This window comes from Chlorocebus sabaeus, chromosome 7 (assembly GCF_047675955.1).
Source record: "Chlorocebus sabaeus isolate Y175 chromosome 7, mChlSab1.0.hap1, whole genome shotgun sequence".
NCBI lineage: Eukaryota > Metazoa > Chordata > Mammalia > Primates > Cercopithecidae > Chlorocebus > Chlorocebus sabaeus.
Window position 1 is genome coordinate 33,770,091 of NC_132910.1, and position 4,742 is coordinate 33,774,832.

Below are 4,742 nucleotides of genomic sequence, written 5' to 3' on the forward strand. Positions count from 1 at the left end.
TGGATCTGCTGACATTACCAGCCCAGCATTCTCCAGGCTTTTCATTTGATGAAGAAAGACCTAGCCTTGCCTCTAGGTATTCACAGCAGAACTGCTGGGTAGGTTCTCCTATATACAGACTTCTGGGCATTCTTTTCTTCCCTTTTGTTTCAGAAGTACTATTGTATATCCTTCACTGGCTCTGTGCTGTATCCAAAGCAGTTTTTTCTGTTTCATTTTCCTGTGAAAAAAATTAAATTCCCTGTTTTTTGTTCTTTCTAACATCCCCCTTCTACAACAGTCTCTTTATGACTCCAGATTCCCACAGTCCGTTTTTTTAATCCCAGCTATTTCTCTACATATCCGTAAATTATTTCTGCCAACAGCTTCCCATTTTCTTAGTGCATGTCTTCCAGCTGTTGGCTTACCAAGACAGATTTAGACAAACTAAAATACATTAAATATTAAATATGTATATGATTGATATGCTCTTTAACTTTAGAATTTAAGTAATATTTTTAAGTAAATTTCTATGTTCTAAGTAATATCTTTTTTTTTTTTTTTTTTTGGAGACGGAGTCTCGCTCTGTCCCCAAGACTGGAGTGCAGTGGCACGATCTCAACTCACTGAAAGCTCCGTCTCCCGGGTTCACGCCATTCTCCTGCCTCAGCCTCCTGAGTAGCTGGGACTACAGGCGCCCGCCACCACGCCTGGCTAATTTTTTTGTATTTTTTTAGTAGAGACAGGGTTTCATCGGGTCAGCCAGGATGGTCTTGATCTCCTGACCTCGTGATCCGCCTGCCTCGGCCTCCCAAAGTGCTGGGATTATAGGCGTGAGCCACCGCGCTGGGCTGAGTAATATCTATTTTTAAGTTACTTATTTTTAAAATAAAAATGTCACATTATAGAAAATTCATAAAATACGGGGTTTTTTCCCTCTCTTTTTCCTGTTTTTTAAAAATATTTGCTGTTAAAAAATAGTCCTCACCATTGTTTAAGTTTGAAAAACGCCCACACTTAATTCTTTCTTTCTTTCTTTTTGTTTTTTTGAGTTGGGGTCACCCAGGCTGGAGTGCAGTGCCACGATCTCTGCTCACTGCAACCTCTGCCTCCCGGGCTCAAGCAATTTGCCAACTTCAGCCTCCCAAGTACCTGGGACCACAGGCATGCACCGCCACACCCAGCTAATTTTTTGTATTCAGTATTTTTTGCAGAGACGGGTTTCACTGTGTTGCCCAGGTTGACCTCGAACTCCTGGCCTCAAGTCATCTGCCCACCTCGGCCTCCCAAAGTGCTGGGATTACAGGCGTGAACCACCTCTCCAGGCCAAACAATTATTTCAATTATTCTTCCTGCATAGAAAGTGAAGGAGCAAATATTTGTGATACCTAACGGTCATTTCAGGAAGCCTAAAGATATTTCAAGGATAAAAGACATCTTAACATTTTTATTATTCTGAATTTAGGGCCTAAAATAAAGGCAGAGTGAAGAATTGTCAGAAGATATAAGGTATGAACAGAAATTATAATTTTTAAAACCCAAGACCTCTGGGTGCGGTGACTAATACCTGTATTCCCAGCACTTTGGGAGGCCGAGGCGGGCTGGTCACTTGAGGTCAGTAGCTGGAGACCAGCCTGCCAACATGGTGAAACCCCGACTCTACTAAAAATACAAAACTTAGCCAGGCATGGTTGTACGCCTGGTGGTGTAATCCCAGCTACTCGGGAGGCCAAGGCAGGAGAATCACTTGAACCCAGGAGGTGGAGGCTGCTGTGAACCTAAATTGCACCACTGCACTCCAGCCTGGTCAACAAAGGAGTCTGTCTCAAATTTAAAAAAAAAAAAAATTATCTGCACATGGCGGCACATGCCTGTAGCTCCAGCTACTGGAGAGGCTGAGGTGGGAGGATGGCTTGAACCTGGGAGGTCAAGGCTGCAGTGAGTGGAGACTGCACCACTGCATTCCAGCCTGGGTGACAGAGCGAGACCCTAACAAAACGAACAAAAACTCCAAAAGATAGCTAAAGTTATTATACATATTTTAAAACCACATCAGTAGGGAACAGTTATTACTAGCAACTTAACTGAAAAGTGAGGAATTTTTGGTCAAAATTATTCCAGAGTATGCCAAGAAGTCTAGAGAATTAATAGAATATTTGGTGTTTAGAAAGAATAGCTGTTATCTGGTCACAGACTATCTTGGTCATTTTCCAAAAAGAAAACCCAAATTCCAATTTTACTCTTTTTTATTTTAGAATATCATCCATGTAACAATTGTTAGTCAAGAATTTATCTGTTTTTAATAAATCTAACATTGATTTCACCTTAAATTTTTTTTAACCATTTATAGATGATTCTTCAATTAATCTTAATATACATTTATATGTGTGTGTTTAGACATATATAATTAAAGGCTATGTAAATAAGTTACAAAATTAAAGCTTTTAACTTTAAGATAAAATTAATTCAATCAGTATATTAAATAAATGTATTTATACTTGAAATTATAATGTAAATATATCAAAATTGATTTAATAAACTAAATTATCTTGCATACATATTCATATTTCTCTGTAATTATTATGAGTATAGTCTTTATTTTTTTATTAATTATCACCTTTAACCAAAGCAACTAACTTCTGTTTTTTGCAGGCAAGTCTAGAAGACAGGAAACCAAGAAATATCTACCTAATTTTTTTGGTACACATTTTAGACTCTCTTCCTAAATGTTAAGCTGGCAAAACAAACCCATATATGATATCATCCAAAGCATTTGCACAGTTTATTTTTGCTTGTTTGCTTATTTTGTTTTTTATCAGATCCCCTGTTCTGAAAAGCACATTTGCACATCCTTTGTATAGTCATTTTATAAGGTTATAAGAATAAGAATAGATAAAATCTGTATTTAGTGACCAGAGGTTTTTTTGGTTTTTTTTTAATCACTTGACACTTTATTGAATGCAAAGCAAGATTTAGCATCTTTGCCTTCGTTGTACACAGCTGAAGCGTGAGCCCAGCTGGCTTTCCTTGGTCCGGGAAAGGACTGCCTGGCTTTCCTTGGTCCGGGAGGTGTGCACCCTGCAGCCCATGTTCTGGTGGTTGCCGTAGCCCCAAGGATGGGTGTCCTTCCAGTCATCCCACTCCCGAGCTCTGTAGAGTGTTTGTTCATCATGCTCTTTCTCCTTTTCTTCTTGATGTTCCTGTTGCTGAGCTGCTTTTCTGAATTTCTCTGGTGTTGCCTTGGCTATTCCCTGATCTGGTAATTCTCCATACATCCAATGTTGCTCACACCAGTGAGCACTGTCATAGTTGCCAGACTTGGATAACCTGCTCCAAACACTTTGACTTGGGCGGTATTCTGAGGGAGAATGAAGGGTTTCACTGGAGGCTTCTCCTGGTGAGATGAGTTAGAAGTTGATGCCTCTTGGGCCCGGTATGGTGGCTCATGCCTGTAATCCCAGCACTTTGGGAGGCCAAGCCAGGAGGATCACCTGAGGTCAGGAGTTCGAGACCAGCCTGACCAGTACGGAGAAACCCCATCTCTACTAAAAATACAAAATTAGCCGGGTGTGGTGGCACATGCCTATAATCCCAGCTACTAGGGAGTCTGAGGCAGGAGACTCGCTTGAACCCAGGAGGCGGAGGTTGCCATGAGCCGAAATCATGCCATTGCACTCCAGCCTGGGCAACAAGAGCAAAACTCCGTCTCAAAAAAAAAAAAAAAAAAAAAAAGTTGATACCTCTTGAAGAGTCTCTTTCTCTCAGGATCTTAATTTCCTGGTCAATGCTCTTAATCTCTTCTAAGATGATATCAATCCACCTCTGAAGGTAAAGAAGATAATATTCACAAACACGCTCATCATCTGCTTGACCACTTTCCACAGCAGATTTCACTTCAGACAACCTATGCTCCGACCCCTTCTTCTGCTTGTATCTCTCTTCTTTACTCTGTCTTTGAGATGCCATAGCAACGAGGCTAGGATAAGCCATGGAGGAATTAGCACTGTGATTTGCGGCTGAGTTGCTCTTGGCTTTGGTCAGCTCAAACTCTGCCACATGATAGCAATGACACTGAGTTAAGTAGTTTATAAAGTGTTCTCGAGCCCGCTGCAAATGATCTAGACGCTTGCTGGGGTTGACTTGTTTCACGGTGAGGGCTCCTTGAAACGCTGGCACCAACAGGCACTTCAGGTCGGTGGAAGCAATCTCTTCCAAATCTTCATTTCGACTGAACAACTCGAGCGGCGGTAACATTTCGGCAGCCTTATCAAGGAGGTCCAGGCCCTTGAACACCTTCTCCTGGACTATCCGGGAACCGGTGGGTTCAGTCGCTACTTCTACTTGGTCCAGAAGCTGTTTGCCGGTTTCCAACAGCCTGGGGGGCAGCGGGAGCAGTAGTTAGTCGTCAGCAGCCATCTTAGGGAGGGCTTTTTTTTACCTTTCTTTTTCTTTATATTATAAAATTTCCACACATGCATCAGTGGTTCCTTTGAAGACATCACAAGTCTCAGAAGATTAAGATTTTTCCATCATATGCTATGACCAGAGTTTTATATCATTTTTTCACTTAAAATTGTTCAAGTATCCAAAGATCACATATCAATTAATTTGTTGCATAAGTTCTTAAGATTTTAAAAACTTGGAAATTAAAATTTTAATTAACACATTTTATAGTATTATAGGAATTTCACGTAATCAAAACCTTTTAAAAGACGTCTGTAATTAATTACATTTTTATTTAATTAAGCATCATATTATATTTT

At 40.4% G+C, this 4,742-nt stretch overlaps 1 non-coding gene and 1 pseudogene across 1 annotated transcript; both read right to left on the reverse strand.

Moving 5' to 3' along the window:
• Positions 1-2,951: 2,951 nt before the first annotated feature.
• Positions 2,952-4,395, reverse strand: LOC103235886 (immunoglobulin-binding protein 1-like; annotated as a pseudogene).
• Positions 4,396-4,451: 56 nt separating this feature from the next.
• Positions 4,452-4,518, reverse strand: LOC119624031 (small nucleolar RNA SNORD42). Its single transcript, XR_005240120.1, has one exon. It is a non-coding gene; the product is annotated as a small nucleolar RNA SNORD42 (small nucleolar RNA).
• Between the last annotated feature and the right edge of the window lie 224 nt (positions 4,519-4,742).